Source organism: Pelobates fuscus, chromosome 4, assembly GCF_036172605.1.
Source record: "Pelobates fuscus isolate aPelFus1 chromosome 4, aPelFus1.pri, whole genome shotgun sequence".
Classification (NCBI taxonomy): domain Eukaryota; kingdom Metazoa; phylum Chordata; class Amphibia; order Anura; family Pelobatidae; genus Pelobates; species Pelobates fuscus.
Window position 1 is genome coordinate 307,780,821 of NC_086320.1, and position 17,900 is coordinate 307,798,720.

Sequence of the window (17,900 nt, forward strand, 5' to 3'; positions counted from 1 at the left end):
AAGCTTTTGAGTAAATGATATGTATGTACCTAAGAATGTTTGCTTGAGAATTAAACATAATTTTAGTTTGTGTTGGTCTTAGATTCACTATCCTTTATACAGGTCACAGGCAGAACAGATGAACAGTTACATGAACAGGGGGTGAAAATGGCGGTCCTGGGGGGCCTGGACTGCTCTGGGAGTCCCAGACCCCACATTCGCTATGTGCACATATATATAGCGATTATTGATATATATATAGGTGCCGCTGCAGGCCCACAGCTGCCTGTATACAGCAGAGGGGCCGAGCACACTCCATCTGCACATTCCAGCTTCTCTCTCTCATTAACTCTTGCGAGACCCGCGGCAGACAGAGCTTTGCCTTGGATACCATGGCAATGCTCCTCGCGGCACCCAAGCCATGCTTGGGAGAGTTAAAATAAATATGGCTTGATGGGGGTAAATCACATTGGCTGGCTTCAAAAATGTCCCAAATAGGACATGGGTGCATGATGACCAGATGTGAAAATTCCATGTTGGAAAACTGGAATGCGCACCCTTCAAATAAGGTCTTTTAGCCCCCAGAGAACCCGACACACCTGTACATGGTTGGTATCACTGCACTCAGGAGATGTTGCTGAACACATATTGGGGTGTTCTTTGGCAGTAATCCTTAAAGTTCTTAGTACATGTATTCTTAAATTGCCATGTGAGTCAAAAAAATCACCAATTATTTTTAATTTTTTTTATTTGTCATAGATTGGTGGTAAAATGGTTGCATTAAAAAAGAGTCAAAATACCCCAAGTTTAATACTTTAAAAAATATATATACATGTGAAGGGTTATTCAGGGATTCCTGACAGATATTAGTGTAACAATGTAACTTTAGTTAATTTTGAAAAAGAAATGATTTAGAAATAGCAAAGTGCTACTTGTACTTATTGCCCTATAACTTGCAAAACAAAGCTAAGAACATGTTAACATTGGGTATTTCTAAACTCAGGACAAAATTTAGAAACTATTTAGCATGGGTGTTTTTTGGCGGCTAGAAAAAAATGTGTTTTTTAAATTTTGTTTTCATCGTATTTTTTTTTTTGTTATAGTAAATTATATGATATGATGAAAATAATGGAAAGATTATTTAATGGCGAGAAAAACTGTATATATTATGTGTGGGTACAGTAAATGAGTAAGAGGAAAATTACAGCTAAACACAAACACTGCAGAAATTTAAAAACAGCACTGGTCCTTAACGGTAAGAAAATTAAAAAACGGTCTGTCACTAAGTGGTTAAAGACAAAGTAGACGGACTGGAAAAATAGCTGACTTAGAGAATGTTTCTTTATTTTACTATGAATTAGAAATTCACTTTGAATGCACTTCAAATTCTCATGTTAGTGAATAACATTGAATGGTGTAATTTCAGTGATAGTTCCTTTTTTTTTTTAAATTGCCATTTCAGATTACTGGACCGATCTCATTTCTAAATCTACTCACGCAAAATACACTCACACACTCCAAACCTAACCTCCTAAATTGGTCCTAAATTCCTAACAACTTCCTAACTCACACTCTAAACACCCACAAGCTTAAATCTTAATACTGCTAATCTTACTCCTAAATCTATTAACCCATTTACCAATTGTAATCCAAGCCTCTAATTTTCTATTTGCTTGGAACAGGACGAGAGCATCACTGTTGGCTGATTCCTTGGTGGGCCAGTGAAGGCTATCACTTCAGCAGACACACAGATGTTAGCAGTGCTTGCTCTTTCTGATCCGCGTAATTGATTCTGACATCATGTCTTTGCCTTCTCAGGATTCACCATAGGTTGCTAGGGCAGATCTTCTAAATTCCCAATCCGGCCTAAAAACGCGGCCATTTGGCTTCCTAGGTGAATACCTTAATTGAAAACAGGGCCAGCCTTAGGGGTGTGCGAGCTGTGCGGCCGCACAGGGTGCCATCGAGCAGGGGGCGCCATGTGGCCAACACAGCTCACACATGGCCGGCCGGCTGGCCGGCCAATGGGGCGGAGCTAAAAGTGCAGGATAATTGCTGCAGGAGTCCCTGCTTCCCCATCAACCAGTCTCCAGGAGCTGCACTGCCTTCACAATGAACAGAGGTAACTATGTGTGATTGTCAGTGTGAGTCGGACTGTCTGTGTGTGTGTGACTGTCTGCCTGTCTGTGTGTCTGTGTGTATGGCTGTCTACCTGTTTGTCTGTGTGTGACTGCCTGCCTGTGTGTGTCTGTGTATGACTGTCTGCCTGTGTGTGTGTCTGTGTGTGTGTGTCTGTGTGTGTGTATGACTGTCTGCCTGTGTGTGTGTGTGTGTGTGACTGTCTGCCTGTGTGTGGGAATGTCTGCCTGTGTGTGTGTGGCTGTCTGCCTGTGTGTGTATGTGTGTGGCTGCCTATGTGTGTGTGTGTCTCTGTGTATGACTGTCTGCCTGTGTGTGTGTCCCGTGTGTGACTGTCTGCCTGTGTGTGTCTGTGTGTGTGTGTGTATGACTGTCTGCCTGTGTGTGTGGCTGTCTGCGTGTGTGTGTGTGTGTGTGTGTGTGTGTGTGTGTGTGTGACTGTCTGCATGTAAGTATGTGAGTGTAAGACTGGATGTGTGGCTGTGTGTGGCTGTCTGTAATTGTGTGTGAGTGTGTTTATCTACCTGTAACTGTGGATGTGACTATCTGCCTGTGACTATGTGCATGTGATGGATTTGACAGTGTATATGTATAACTGTGTGCATCTGACTGTGGGACTGTGTGCACATAACTCTGCAAAAATATACACCTGGATTCACACACAGGCCTAAATGCATGTTTTATCTGAATTAAATAACTATCACACACAGCCAATAAACCCAGCACTAATATCACATACAACCAATACACGCATATCACACACTGTTAATATACCCATTACAAATATCACACACAGCCAACACATAGCATACATATCACACACAGTCATCACATCTATCACATAAACAGACAACACAAATAGAGATGTCCCGAATAGTTCGCTTGCGAGTAGTTCCTGGCGAACATAGCTTGTTCGCGTTCGCCACGGATGGCGAACATATGCGATGTTCGGCCCGCCCCCTATTTGTCATCATTGAGTAAACTTTGACCCGGTCCCTCACAGTCAGCAGACACATTCCAGCCAATCAGCAGCAGACCCTCCCTCCCAGACCCTCCCACCTCCTGGACAGCATCCATTTTAGATTCATTCGGAAGCTGCATTCTTTTTTTTAGACAGAAGTGTGTTATATTTGAGCATGCTAGGCTGAATGTGTGTATATCATGGCTAGTTGCACTGAGGGTATGAGTATATAGCAGTACATTGTTGTGAAAGATGGCTGTCATGTTTAGGGTGTAACTTGCACGTTGTCAACTGTGTATTTATATCAGCAGCTCCACCACTAGTTATAAATCAAGTGTGAGTCGCCCCATGAGATGAGACTAGTGAATAACATAATACATGAACGGTTAAGGTAAAGGCATGTAAGGAACTATGACAATAAACTCTTTAGGAGGTGAAATAATGACATGTTTAAACGCTTGCTACTTTACGATTAGTTAATGTGCAGAGAGCAGTTCATGTGATCAAAGGCATGGTGTGGAGGATCGGCTATAGTGGGACATGCTTGGCAGGCTGCTGTTTACTGCTTGTGCTCATCCGATCCCTTCTGGGCGCCAGGTGCAGACCCTGGGAGTCCCTGATACCTGGAACAACAAAGGCAAGTCTCTGGGTGAGTGCCGGGTTCGGAGCTTGAGGTGGTGGAAGCTTGTTTTGTCGGGTGCTCGGACCTTTCCTGGTGGTGCTTCACGTCCGGTGCGGGATTACGGTGGCTTAACCCCTTAAGGACACATGACATGTGTGACATGTCATGATTCCCTTTTATTCCAGAAGTTTGGTCCTTAAGGGGTTAAGGTGGAGGTGAGTGCTTGACGTGGGGCAGGCTCTGCATTTCTGTTTGTGCCTCCGGTCTCGTCTTCGACGCCTTTTGCGTTGGTGGATTTTAATGGGGACTGCTTCGCTTAGTTGTGGTGGAGCTTGTTGGGGCTGTGGTGGAGCTTGTTGGGGCTTCCTGCTTGTTATTTGCTTCCAAAATTGATTAAAGAGTCTGTCCAGCTTAGACTCAATATCCTGGCATGCTTTGCTGGTACCAGGAGGACACGCGGCTGCCGCCATATTGGGAGAGTCGCAGATGAGAATGTCAGCCTGGGCGGCTGTGCTCTGTGCGTCCATTAGCTCCAGACAGCCTCTCAGGGGTGGACCGGGATAACCCCCAACGGTCCGAGGGGGGTGTGGGGGGGGGTAACGGAGCTCCTGCCGGGAAGTAGCTGCATCCCAGGATCGGGAGATCGGCCGCCTCTCCCGCCCGGTGAGCACCAGGCCACACTTGCCATGCGGAGGTAAGTAAGACTCTGTTGAATTGCTGACCGCTATTAAGCATGTCGGGTTTGTCAGGTAGGAGCAACATTGCTGGGTCATCCCCTTCTGGGGGGAAATTCGCTTGTTGATAGCTGCTTAAAGTGACATATTGAGGGAGCTCACACGAAGTGCGTCTTTCCTCCATGACAGCTAGGCCCCGCCCCCCGGAAGCTGCATTCTTAGTGAGAGGAGGGACAGTGTAGCTGCTGCTGATTTATTAGGGAAATCGATAGCTAGGCTAGTGTATTCAGTGTCCACTACAGTCCTGAAGGACTCATCTGATCTCTGCTGTAAGGACAGCACCCCAAAAAGCCCTTTTTAGGGCTAGAACATCAGTCTGCTTTTTTTTTTTTTCTGTGTAATCTAATTGCAGTTGTCTGCCTGCCTGCCAGCGTGTGTGTCAGGCTCACAGCGTATACTGTGCCCACTTGCCCAGTGCCACCACTCATATCTGGTGTCACAATAGCTTGCATTTAAAGAAAAAAAAACTTTTTTGACTGTAATATAATAGCAGTCAGTTTCCTTCACACGTGTGCGTTTCAGGGCCTGCCAGGGCACAGTGTCACACCAGTGCAACTCATATCTGGTGTAACAGTAGTGTACATTTAAAAAAAAATTTGACTGTAATAGATTGAATAGCAGTTAGTTGTCTGCAAGCGTGTGTGTCAGGCCTACAGCGTCTACTCTGCCAACTTCTGCCAGTGCACAGTGCCACTCGTATCTATTGTCACAGTAGCTTGCACGCATAGTACCACTAATCGAAAAAAAAAATGACAGGCAGAGGCAGGCCACCCCACAGGGGCCATCGTGGTCGTGGTGCTGTGATTCCCTTTGGCCCTAGAATAATGCCCAGTGTTCAGAGGCCACGTACCCTGAACTCGAAAAGTTCTGAGGACATAGTTGACTGGCTAACACAGGACACCCAATCTTCTACAGCTTCAGCTCGGAACCTTGACGCACCATCCTCCTCCAGCTTAGCTTCGGGCACCGCTCAAGTTACCACTCGCCCGCCTGCCGCCACCACCAACACTAGCACCACAGCCGCTTCACTTGATCTGTCAGAGGAGTTATTTACACATCAGTTGGAAGAAATGAGTGATGCGCAACCATTACTGCCAGAGGATGTAGATAACAGGGATATGTCTCAGTCAGGCAGCATTACACACATGGACATACGGTGTGATGATGATGATGTTGTCATCAGTGAGGACAAGGAATGGGACATGGCTAGCTTGGTATCCAACCTTGTGCAAATGGGGAGTTTGCGGTTGTGCAAATGGACTGTTTGCGGTTGTTTGCGGTGCGTTAAACGGGGAGTTTGGTCTGTCACTGTGAAGCGGGCGTAACCCTTACACTACCTGATCGATACAACATCATACCTGATGTTTTAAAGCACGTTATTCCAAACAATTTAGGAATGTTAGGTGATTTATGCCCTTTATGGATTAATACCAGACTCTGCATCAACTATGTAATTTTCCATGGGAGTTTTGCCATGGATCCCCCTCCGGCATGCCACAGTCCAGGTGTTAGTCCCCTTGAAACAACTTTTCCATCACTATTGTGGCCAGAAAGAGTCCCTGTGGGTTTTAAAATTCACCTGCCTATTGAAGTCTATGGCGGTTCGCCCGGTTCGCCCGTCCGCGAACATTTGCGGAAGTTCGCGTTTGCGAACGGAAAATTTTATGTTCGCGACATCTCTAAACACAAACATTACATCATACATGGATGATGTAGGGGGAAGCGCTGTGAAGATTTTTCGCACAGGGCACCTAAAGGCCTTTACTATTTGCCCCCACTTTAGTGTAAAGGGAGTGTGCATATTTGAATCTGTCTCACATGTTATCTGCTTCCCAGGCCAACATGCAACTAAAATACCCCTTACATCAGTTCCCAGAAGAAATGTTGCATAAGCCCGCCTTTATATTATATTTATGTCATCAGACACCACACAGATCTATGACTTAGGTAACAGTGGGGACCAGCCAGGGTTATAAACAAAAATAACTGGAAGCCATTAAGCCCCCTTCACGACAGTAGCCCTGCACAGACCCAAGTACTAATCCTAATTAATAAAACCCAATAACAGATAATGAAGAGAGAGGTACAGTAATTTATTGCCCTAGTAAATGCAGTCTGCTTCTGTTCAAATGACTGCGAAAAATGCACAGACGGTCTGTTTCAGTCACCACCAATATTTTTTCCCAAGGATTAATTTAGTAAACTTTGTAAACACACAGATGCAATGTTTCAGCCTACAGCAAGAACTTTCCCAAGAATATTCATGCATATTTAAAAAGTGCTTGAAATGTTTCACCAGCGTACCAGATTACCATTTAGAAACTGCATTGAATCTGCAAAAGGTTTTTATTTTTAATTTTGTCTATGAATCCACTAAAGACTTCTTGCAGAAAGGTTTCTTAAAGCTTGGAAACTTTCATTACCCAGGATTTAAAAAAAAATATTTCTACTAATTCCCTGTACTGTTGTTATTATATTATATGCAGAAATCAGACTGCCATCTTGAAACTGAGTGCCTCCATCTTGGTTTCCTGTCAATCATTAGCACCGCCCTTTTATGTCGTTAAACAAAAACAGACATTTTACACTTCCAGGTCAACACAGAATTCTCCCTGCAACTTGTAGCAGATATCTTCATAGAGAGAGAGAGAGATAATCAGCGTCCAGAAGGGAACATAGCAAGTGGAGGAGGAAAAACATTAAAAGGGGAGAGTATGTAAAATAAATGTTGTGTTTTCTTCTTTTTTATGCTTTTGCAGAGTTTGTGCACATGCTCCATTTTTTTACATCCTTTACTCCACTACCAATAGATAGAGTAATAATGGCTGCCAACTGTTTAATGAATATGTCCACGACCAGTGTCATGTGGGGTAAGCATTCAGAAGGATCATTGTCCAACCAACCAACCAACCAACCAACCAACAGATCTATATTGGGTCACTTTAACCCCATATTCTTTTTTTACATTTCGTATTGTTCCAGATTTCTACTAGGTTTTAGGTTAGGAAATTCCTTCCAGTGTTCTTTGAAAGTGAATGCTTTTTGCTGTAACAGACAGAGATGATAGATAGATTCTTGATATATTTTTTTTTACATTCTTGATTTTTGTTGTGCTGTGGTATATATCAGCATTTTCATCACAGCGATATAACAGTTAGTTCAAGTGGTCAATAACATCTAGGTAGCGTTGAACTTGTCTTGCAATCAGCACCTTTTTAAAAAACAAAAACTAAACATTAGGCACCCGAGACATATAACAGGACCACCATGGGTTTATGTGAGGCTCAGACAAATATTGTACATGCGGTAAGTAACGTGGAGTGATTCCTTAAATAAGGGAGAGATTATGAGATGACAAGATAAAAACTAGCTCATTGGACTATCCGGGATACAATGAAGAGCCAGAAAGGGAAAATAACAAGAAGACTTAAGCCCTAAAAGGGGGGATTGATGAGGAACAGATATTGAAATACCCCTAACCAAGGAGGCAGTGGGGGAGCAGTAAAGTAGTGCGTGTACTAGAGCAGCAGATGGGTAGTAGGTTACCACCCGACAGGGAGAATAACATCCTGCGGGTAGTAGTAGGAGGCTTGGGTATGCCAGGCAGTCTATAAGCCCCATCTATGCTGAATCTCCACTTGTGGGGGGTAACACAGTTGCCACTAGGCGATATAGATAGTGGGCAGTTTCTCTGCCGTGATCGCTGTTGCCGGGATACCTCGGGATCTTTACATGGTTGCGCCTAAGGCAATATTCAAAAGTAGAGAGTTGTGAGGTGAATAGCTGTTGGGTAGACTGGAACTTTTGAAACAAGTCCCTGATATTTGAGACCTCTGTATGTAGGTCCAAGATGTCCTACTCTATGACCCTCACACGGTCCGTGACATGTTGGACATCCATTCTAATCACAGCTAGGTCTGGTACCTATAGCTTTTGTATCTACAGCCCCTGCCCACACCATACTGCCCCTGCCCCCCTCTATTGCCCCTGGGCCTCCTCTACAGCCCCTCTATTTCCCCTTACAGCCACTGTCCCCTCTACAGCCCCTCTATTTCCCCCTACAATACCTGCTGAACCTCTATTGCCCCTGTGCCCTCTCTACAGCCCCTCTATTTCCTTTTACAGCCCTTGCCCCTCCATACTGCCCCTGTCCCCTTCTACAGCCCCTTTCACCCCTTCACAGCCCCTACCCCCCTCTATTGCTTTTGTGTCTCCTTTTTCAGCTCCTGTGCCCCTTCTATTTCTCCCTACAGCCCATGCCCCCTCATACTGCCTCTGTCCTCCTTCTACAGCCCCTGTCCCCCTCTACTGCCCCTGTCCCCCCTTTACTACCCTTGTCCCCCTCTCTACAGCCTCTGTCCCCCTCTACTGCCCCTGTGCCCCACCATAATGCCTCTTTGTCTCCCTATGCAGCCCCTGCCCCCCCTACTGCCAATTTACCCCACCATACTGTCCCTGTGACACCACTATTTTGCCTCAGTGTCCTCCTTTACAGCCCCTGTGTCCCCTCTACTGCCCCTGTGTCCCCATCTACTGCACCTGTTTCCCACCATACTGACCCTGTTTTTAACCATATTGCCCCTGTGAAACTCCCCTACTTCACATCCCTTCCACTACAGCCTCTATTCCCCCACGTGCAGCCCCTAACCCCCTTTTGCACCCCATAACTCCACTACAGCCCCTATTCCCTTACTACAGTCCTTACCCCCACTACAGCCCCTCTCACCCAACTGCTGCCCATATCCCCCACACTACAGCCCCTGTCCCCACTTGCAGCCATCAACCTACTTCAGTGCCTAACCCCCTACTACAGCCCTTATCGCCACTACATTTTGTACGCCCCAAATTACAGCCCCTAACTCTCAACTACAGCCCCTGTCCCCCTACTACAGCCCCCTAACTCATCAATTACAGCCCCTATCACCCCACAACAACTTACTACCAGCCCCCCCTGTCCAAGTATGACTGTGTATGTATGCCTGTGTCTGTATATCTCTATATGGCTGTATCTGTATGTTTCTGTTTACCTTGTTCTGAATGACTGTGTCCGTATGTCTCTGCATGGCTTGTTCTGTATATCTTTGTGTGACTATGGCTGTGTATATATGTCCCTGCATGCCTGTGTATGAAAAATGCATCTTCGCCTGTGTATCCAGAAATCCTCGCACTGGCCCTGGTGGCACCATCATGGAATGATCTGCCAAGCAGGGATTCCCATTCAGAAAAGGCGATGCCTTGTAGGCCCCACATTGTCGTTTTGTTTTTGAGGGTTTTGGTGCCTGAAAGGAAGGTATCAATGGAAATCCATGCGGTATCAGAGACAAGGTCTGTCTAGGGTAGATGGTCCCTGCAGTGAGGTATTTGGGTCAGATTTGCCCAGTGTCATCAGGAATCGAGAGACATGGTATCCACTCAGGTTTGCTGGCAAGCCCTATCCCCCCATTTAGTAGTTATATCACATTTTACAATTTCTTACATTTTTCCTCTTGTTTTTCCCATTTCTTTTTATGCGTTATGTATTATGCATTATGTAGTAGTTTAAAAATAAATATGAGCTTCGTAAGGTATCTAGAATTTTCTGCTTAACAGTATAATGAAGGGATTGTTAAACCAAAACCATTGAAAGCTCCTTATTAATTGCTTTCAAAAAGTAAATAGAGTGCTTTAATGTTAAAGATTCTCTGGTCTAGAATATGTCAACATTTTTTACAATGTTAGAAAAGCAGTTATTTTGCTTGCCAAAAAATAAAAGTATATTTACAAAATCCCTCTTCAACTTGCCAAGTGAATTTTTTTTTTTAAAATATGCTACGATGTGCGATCTTTTGCACTATGTAAAATTTATGGCACAGGGCAGCCTCTTCTCTTCCAACATTGGTTATACATACTTTGCAAAACAATGTATATAATGTAAAAGCATATATATCTATCTATATTTATAAATAAATATGTACATACATATAAAATGATATAATAATAGAAGGATAACACTCACAGGACTTACTGCAAAAAATCAGCTGTCTTTATTATAACAGCATATTGCAAAATTTGAATTCACACATTATTGAATAACCCTGATAGGGAACATTTAACATTCATAACTGCAATGGTCTGAATATATGGCTAAAAAAGCAATGTAATAGACTGCGAACGTTTTGTTGCATCTTGGGCTTTGTTAAAATACATTTCCGTGTGAGCCCATCAAGATCTCTATGCAGACCAAGGTGAGTAAGCCATTATAAAGGCTTTTTGAAGCTTTGAAAGCTCAGAACGAGCACTGTGATTAGCTGGCTTGGAAGTCAACCAATCACAGCACTCTGATTGGTAAGTCTCACTTCTCCCGAGACATCACCAGTAATGTGTATAAATATATCTATACTAAATTCCCCAACTCTTGACATATTTAGAAACTCAAATCTTGTACTACTAATATTACTCTTAAACCAACTTACTACTAACTGTAATGTAACCTCTAATATTAATTCTAACCCTCCCCCCATCATTTAAAAACCTAAATCTTTTTAACTTTAAAGGAATGCTCCAAGCACCATAACCACTGCATATGTGTTCTTCATAAGTGCTCTGGTGGCCCCCCACCCCACCCATTGTAGATTAGTTTGACACATATCCTAGGATACACAGGGTGCTGCTCCCCACCTCCAGTACAGCTATCAGAGAGTCATGAGCTCTATGTCGGTGCTATGCACGGTAATGTAGGGCTTAGCTCATTGCCTGAGAAAGATCAGCTGATGCTTTCAGCCTATGAGCTAGCTCTGCTAGTACTCCTGGCACCATAACCATTAAAGCGTTCTGCTGCGAATATGGTGCTGGGAGTATTTTTTTAAACGGGTGATTCGAGGCAACAGGTGTAGTGGTTTGTAGTGGTTTTGATGCCAAGAGCTTTCGCTCTGTAAACCCTTTACATTGCACTTGTACTTCCTAGTATGGTCCTGCAGTATTTTCAGGCTTGACGGTCAACACTCTACATGAAGATGACAAATGCCAACCATGAAGATATATTGGTATATGCATCTCTGTGAGGAGATGCTGAATGGCGTGCATGCGGAATAGACTCCTCAATGCTTCTCTATATGGAGAGGCATTGGATGGGTTGAGATCCTCAGTAATGATAATCTCAGAGATAGTCAGAGGCAGAGTGGCAGCTTTCGCAAAAAACAGAGCGGCGAGGGATGAAAGATAAATGATTCTTCGAATCCAGTAGAGTTTTTTAAAGAAGGAGATTGACATCAGCAGAACAAGCAGTGGTGTATTGAGTTTGTCGTAGTCAGGTGATGGATTGATATGGGAGGCCGTGAAGGAGTTGGAGTATTTAACCCCGGAATATGAATATAATATAATGTAAAAGAATTTTGCAGCCGAGAAGGTAAGAAAAGGGCTCATTTTCTAAATACTGAAGAGATAACAGCGACAGATAGAATTAACAGCGGATATATGTTGAACAAAGAGTAGTAAAGAGCCAAAGATAGCATCTAGGTTGTGAGTTGTAGGATAGAGAGTCATCGTGAGAGAGGTTGGAAGAGAATAGTATCTGGTGGAAGAGGGGGTGATGACAATGGAACAGGAAAGAAAATTACTCTTTTGCTAAGGTTTTATTTGCAGTAAATGTGAGGACCTCCAGGTGGAGATAGGTCACTTCATCTCAGAAGCAGATGAAAAATCAAGTCAAAATGTTGTCATGAAAGAAATATGCACTATATATGTCTCTTATTTTCTCCATAGAGATCAGTTGCATTGCCACATACACCAACAGACACTTTCTAAATTCCTGTATTCTTTATGTTTTTTTACGTCATTGCTTTTCATTATCACCTTTCACAGATTTATAGATTTGTTCATTATTTTTTAGTAGTATTTTTCTAACTTTCCCATTACTTTAACACAAATATATGTAGAAGGGATGCAGGGAAAGCATTTTATACAGCACTGTACAATAGTTATGGCTAAAGGTGATGGGAGTAGATGTGAAATCATTTTCATACCCTGAATCAGTAAAGTGAACTTAGCATTCCACAGTTGATACAACCCACGAACAAAATCCAATAACATTTAGAATACCTAAGCTTTTATTAACAAGGCTATCAAAAACTGCTTGGTAACCTTGAAAAAAGCACTTCAACTACAAAGGTGGGATTGTAACCAAAGATACAGTGCGCCAATCTTGTTACAGTGATCTGATGTCCTTTTTTCTATCCTTTTTGGATGAAATGTTCATGAAAAAGCATAAATAGATACTCAAAGATATCCATAGAAGCATACTTCTTGTTTAACTGCTTAATAAAACCTCTTAAATAAAACTGTTGCTACGATACATTACACTTCGGATTGTACAGATCGAATTTATAAAAAGAAAAAAAAAGGTTTAGCTTTTTGTTTCCCCTTAAATAAAATACTAATGCAGCTTCACCTTCAGGTGACTTTTAGAAAATGCATTCCGCCAACCCCAGGAAACCGATACAAGGAAGGTCTCCGGTAGATATGCCATTAGACCTTATCCATTAGAACCAGCAAGGGTGATGGAACATCTGCCGGACTGACAAATATGTCAAATATGACAAAATTATGTTTGTGATATGTCATTTGAGGTTGGTCAGAAAGGACAGAGTCATTCAGCTGTAACATGCATTGAGGGAGTTTCAAAATGGGGAATGTTAAAGGAGCACTATAGGGTAAGGAACACAAACATATATTTCTGACCCTATAGTGTTAAACCACCATCTAGCCCCCCTGACCCGCTCTTGCATCCCTAAATATAGTAAAATCTTACTTGTATTCAACTCTGCAGTTCCTGGCTCTGCCCCTGTCTGTATGTGAACTGTCCACTGTCTGCTGACAACATCAGAAGTGGCGGTCTGAGCCAATCACAGTGCTTCACCATAGGATTGTCTGAGACTGTCAAGGAGGCAGAGCCAGCACACTTCAAACACAGTCCTGGTCAATCAGCATCTCCTCGTAGAGATGAATTAAATCAATGCAGCTCTATGAGGAAAGTTCAGTGTCTGCATGCATAGGGTGGAGACACTGAATGTTGTGATGTACACTAGACAGGACTGCTTAAAGAAGAACCTCTAGCAGCCATCTGTGGAGTGGTCAGTGGAGGTATCACTAGGCTGTAATGTAAACACTACATTTTCTCTGAAAAGACAAGTTTACTGCAAAAAGCCTGAAGTGAATGATTCTACTCAGCAGAACAAATGCAATAAGCTGTAGTTGTTCTGGTGACTATAGTGTCCCTTTAACTTTTTATTTTTCTCCATGCTAATTTTTAGGCTGGGGGATTAAATTTTAAAATAAAAATGTGAGTGTGATGTGTGTTAGTGTTAGTGTGTGTGTGTCAGTGAGTGTGTTAGTTTTTCTGTGTCAGTGTGCGTGTGTTACTGTGTGTGTCTGTTACTGAGTGTGTTAGTTTGTGTGTGTCTGTTAGTGTGTGTCTGCTAGTGAGTGTCAGTGAGTGTGTTAGTTTTTCTGTGTCAGTGAGTGTGTGTGTGTCTGTTATTGAGTGTGTGTCTGCTAGTGAGTGTCTGTGTGTGTGTTAGTTTGTGTTAACGAGTGTGTGTGTCAGTGAGTGTGTTACCTTGTGTGTCTGTTACTGAGTGTGTTAGTTTGTGTATGTCTGTTAGTGTGTGTCTGTTAGTGAGTCTGTTTGGTGTCTGTTAGTGAGTGTGTGTTTGTCAGTGAGAGTGTATGTTTTGTAATTGAGTGTGTATGTGTGTCTGTCTGTCAGTGAGTGTGTATGTATGTCTCTCACTGAGTGTGTGTCTGTCAGTTAATGTGTGTGTCTGTTAGCTAGTGTGTATGCGTCTGTTCGTGAGAGTGTGTGTGTGGTTAAAACCCCTTCAGCACTCACCTTTCTTCAGGGCCGGGCTCCCTTGGCGCTGGGGATCTCTCCGCCCTGATCCGCCTCTCAGCTCCAAATGCGCATGCGCGGCAAGAGCCGAGCCGCATTCAAACCACCCATAGGAAAGCATTACTCAATGCTTTCCTATGGACGTCCAGCCTCACAGTAAGAATCGCGGAAGCGCCTCTTGCGGCTGTCAGTGAGACAGTCACAAGAGGCTGGATTAACCCTCAGTGAAACATTTTCAGCTGCAAGGTTAAAACTAGAGGGACCTGGCACCCAGACCACTTCATTGGTCCTTTAAATGTATGTGTATCTACATGCACTGGCGTACATACCGTGGTGTGTACCATGTGTTGCGGCCCAGGTCCGCGCAGAGTAAGCGCTGGGGAGGGGGGCCCACGGATCAGTTTTCGCACCAGGGCCCCATGGATCGTGTGTGCGCCACTGATTGGACATAGGCTTCAACCTTGCATCTGGATGTTTAGTAACTGTGGTCACTAACAGGAAAATGCATAAGATGGCTTATAATTTTGGCCTCTCTTTTTGTATTAGTAAAAATGTATAAATGATACCCAACAATAAAGGGGAGAGGGAGAAAAGCTATACTAGAAATGGGGAAAAAAAAGAATAAAGTGGAGAAGTAAAAAATAATTATAATAATGTTGCTAGTCTGGTATCTTTCCCACCACCCTACCAGGAGCTCAATTATTAGAGACACAAGTTGGTCATCTAATCGTGTGGCATTCAACATTTCTAAATAAAAGTTTAGAAGTTCCTTACCGATATCCTTTTGTCATTTTAATTAAAGGGACACTATAGTCGTTCAGACACTTCATCTCAATGAATAGGTCTGGGTGCCCTGTGCTTTAAATAATTGCCCTGTGCTTTAAATGTGCAATGTAAGGTATTTTTTTTAGAAACTGCAATGTTTACTTTGCAGGGTTAAATAAAATCTCTAATGGTTGTCATACTGGCAGCCATTTTTGGCAATTCCTCTGACCGAGTAAAACTTGGTCCTGTGAATGGAAGCTCACAGGAAAGAATTGAGAATTGAGAGGTAAGCAGCGCAGAGGAAGCCTTCATGGTAGAAGAAGGTGAGTAAAACTTTAATTGTAATAATTTTTACTGCCTACGGTAAAGTGGAGGGGGAACTTGCATATAACTAGGGACAGGGGCATTCTAGTATTAGGAATACAGGTTTATATTTCCAACAGTATAGAGATCCTTTAATGTGAAAACATATGTCATGTACACATGCTTTGCAGCAACACATAATATATTGAAAAACACCACATACATGCTATAATTAAAAAAAAAAAAAGATTTTAATATACATTATGTTATCATAAGAAGCATTGCACATAAGTACCTTTAAGATGAAACTGATCTAGACTTGTCCTAGATTTTCAAAGAATGATGTATTGAGAATGTCTACTGTCATTTGCATTTTAAGAGAAGAGAACTTTAAGGTATCTATTATATTATGAAATCAGTTGCAATACATTAACTATGCAATACTTGGATAAGCACTTCGCATCAAAACTAACAAGATGAAGAACATGCGTGAGTGTCCAATTTCTGAGCTGCCCGGTTCAGAAAAGGACGTTTGGCAAAGTTAACAGCATCCCGTTTATCAGACTATGGTATGGATTCTATACTATGATGGAAAGGTGCCGATGACATGTTTTCACTTTGACACTTTGTGCAAATTCACATTAGTGCAATTGTATTAAAGGAACACGGTAGCGTTCAGAATATATATCTGCTGCAGTCCTGAAGTCCCTCGATAGTTTAGCACCCCATCTGTACAGAAAAAAAATTAAGTTTCCCTCACAGTGAGGAACGCTTGCTGTGATGCTTATACTATTCCTCCATAGATAATCAGTGTACTCAATGTACACATGCATGTGTGACGTCACAGTATGTTATACAAAAAAAGAGAAGACCACAGGCACTCCAAATTAAAGCTGTATGCAGATTTATTGGGAAAAAATGCAACGCCAAGCAACGTTTCGACCAACAGAGGTCTTTTTCAAGCTTGAAAAAGACCTCTGTTGGTCGAAACGTTGATTGGCGTTGCATTTTTTCCCAATAAATCTGCATACGGCTTTAATTTGGAGTGCCTGTGGTCTTCTCTTTTTGTATATTATCCTGGGATTGCTGGTCCTGATCCGGAGCACCCTTAGCCGTTGGGATTGAGTGCGGTTCCCACTATCCACTTTGCGTCACAGTATGTTATGGCATGAGAGATGAGAAGTAAAAGACATGCATCCCAGCTCTTTATTTGTTTAATATTTGGCTTTAGGTGGCAGAACAGGGGAGAAAGGGGGTAGGACTGCAGGCAGGGACGTATTAGCCGCGAGGCAAACAAGGCATTTTCCAAATGCCCAGGCAAATGTCTTGTTAGCCTGGCGGCTAACTAAAAATCCGGTCGGTTGGGTGCCAGGCGCCGGCGGGGGAGCACTGATTACTGAGCCTGCTCAGCTCCCTTGAGCGCCGCAGAGTGATGCCGGCGTGCGAGGGAGCTGAGCAGAGAGCTCACTTATCAGTGCTCCCTCACCAGCGCCGCCCGCCCAGCAGCCCCACTGGACCCCAGGGAAAGGGAGAACTTTCCCAGCATTCCCAAAGGTAAGGAGGCTGGGGGGATTGAATTAAAAAAAAAAAAGGTGAGTGTGTTAATGTGTTTGGGTGTGTCTATTAGTGAGTGAGTGTGTGTGTTAGTGAGTGTGTGTCTGTTAGTGTGTGTGTGTGTCTGTTAGTGAGTGTGTGTGTCTGTTAGTGAGTGTGTGTCTGTTATTGTGCGTGTGTGTGTGTATCTGTTAGTAAGTGTGTGTCAGTGAGTGAGTGTGTGTGTCTGTTAGTGTGTGTCTGTTAGTGTGTGTCTGTTAGTTAGTGAGTGTGTCTGTGTGTGTGTGTCTGTTAGTGAGTGTGTGTGTGTCTGTTAGTGTGTGTGTGCATATGTTAGTGAGTGTGTGTATGTCAGGGAGTGTGTCTGTTAGGGAGTGTGTTACTAAGTGTGTGTCTGTTAGTGAATGTGTGTGTCTGCTAATGACTGTATGTGTTTGTTAGAGAGTGTGTATGTCTGTTAGCTAGTGTATGCGTGTCTGTCAGTGAATGTGTGTGTGTATTTAGAAGGCGGGGCAGGGGGGAAGGGTGAGGTGGCGCCGGGTGGCGTGTGGGGGGAATGACGACTCCTAGGGCAGCACAAAACCAGGATACACCACTGACTGCAGGCACTATGAAAACTTCAATAAGATATAGTTGTTAAAGGGCTATAGCTGGACATATTGTCCCAAACTGATTTAAAGTACACCTTGAGATTTCACAAAACAAAATACATCAATTGTGTTTGCTAGTAGAATTCCATTGTAAAAGATACAACAATTCTTCTCTAATCCTGTTATGCATTGTTTACCACAAAAACAATAAAATAAGAGTATACTAATGTGATCTATCAGCTTTGTTCACTAAAATGGTAATTGCATAATTGCAAAATTTAGGCTGAAATATTTAGGTATATAATGGCAATTGCTCTCTCTAGCATCCACGCTTCTTGGTTTAGTCCAGCGTTTCCCAATAGGATCCGCGAGAACAAAATTGGGGTTT